This window comes from Dendronephthya gigantea, unplaced genomic scaffold, assembly GCF_004324835.1.
Source record: "Dendronephthya gigantea isolate DGI-Jeju-01 unplaced genomic scaffold, DenGig_1.0 000059F, whole genome shotgun sequence".
Classification (NCBI taxonomy): domain Eukaryota; kingdom Metazoa; phylum Cnidaria; class Anthozoa; order Malacalcyonacea; family Nephtheidae; genus Dendronephthya; species Dendronephthya gigantea.
In genome coordinates, this window is record NW_021163069.1 from 39,087 (window position 1) to 40,705 (window position 1,619).

Sequence of the window (1,619 nt, forward strand, 5' to 3'; positions counted from 1 at the left end):
ATGTTTATTATTTTCGTTTCATAGTTCACAACTTAGTTCACATTCATTGTCCAAACCTGCTCCCGACAATCGGGTGAGAGTTTGGCAGCAATTTATTTTACAGCTCCCTGCTCGATGTAAAGAGTCACAAACAATAATGGACTAAAATTAAGCCGAACAAAGAAAGATTTGTCGAAACCAAAAGCATATTTCGGCTATTTCCTTTGCTTGGATATGCATCTATGTAATCTCTGCCAAGATTCTACCCTTATACAATTCTTCCTGTAAGCCGCAACCGGTGTAAAAATCCATTTAAAAACGGCTAAATCTGCTCTCCCAATTCTGGATCAAAATCCTTCTTTCTTTCATATGCCGTTTAAGCCAAATGTCTTTCAAACTGCCCCATGCGTTAGTATAATCGTGTATTCAAATGATGTAAATAAGTATACGGGGCGTATATGAAGCCTTTGTTGGAATTTGAATGCATAATTACTGCCTAGTTGGGCAAGTTGTTCGAAAGGCGATTGGCTTAAACGGCAGATAAGTTCAAATAGAAAACAAAATGAGCCATTCATTCATTAAACCTGAACTGAGTTTAAATATTTCGCCGGATCTAAACAATAGCTTGGCAGCTGGTGATTAAGTTTCTCATTCGTAGCATTTTGGTGTTCATTGACTGTAAAGACAATGAATGCATGACAATGAATAACTTTCTATAATTCATAATAACCTGAACTTTGAATATTAATAGCTGGTACATTAGCTGGCTACGCCACTATAAATGTCGTAGACCCGGAGTTATTATTGCATTGAACATATTAATCGTCTCTCGCTCTATTATGATGCAAGCACTTTTAATTCATATACACTTACTGAGGCTTGCAAAAAGTGAGAAGTATGTTTGAGGCGAGTAATCTTGCATCATGAAATCTTTGAATGACGAAAAGTCAGCGCCGTATCCAAGTTTGCGGGCAAAGCATGTTAACGGAGATTTTTGCTAAATTTTATAAAGTCTTTCTTATCCTATCCAACGACAGGGAGCGCACGATTGATCCTTTCACGAACGTTTCTTGACATTTTTTGCTCCAGTTGGGCCCCACTGTAGTGTACTGCGTTCATGCATCAATCTCACTAACAAGCGATGTTATATATTATAGTTTCTAACTACACTTGTATATATATATACGATACAAGTACAGCGTATATAAATGGAATTAAGTTATCCCCATGCACGTTTTTATTCCTTGGCATTTGGTTTGTTATCATGTTTAAAGATGATGTCCAGTTGTATCTTAACCAATGTTGCAACATTCAAACGCTTCCAAGCAATAAAATTCATATAAACACCCGCTGGTGCAATCCCGTGATTTATAGAGCAATTTGTAGAAGCAGTAGCAGTCGTCATACACATGGTACACTTAGGCCTCGTTCACACGCTACCGGATTGCTATAGGAACAGGTCAAATTTTGTAAGTAATACAAGGCAGTGTGAAGATTTTTAGCGTCCAAGACCTGAATAAGATCTATCAAAGTAAAAAGCATTTGCTACCAGCCGTTGCTTCATAACGGCAAACGAAGATGTCGTGACATGCAGCGAAACCGGTATCGTGTGATGAACAGGGAATTAGTCAGGTGCAATG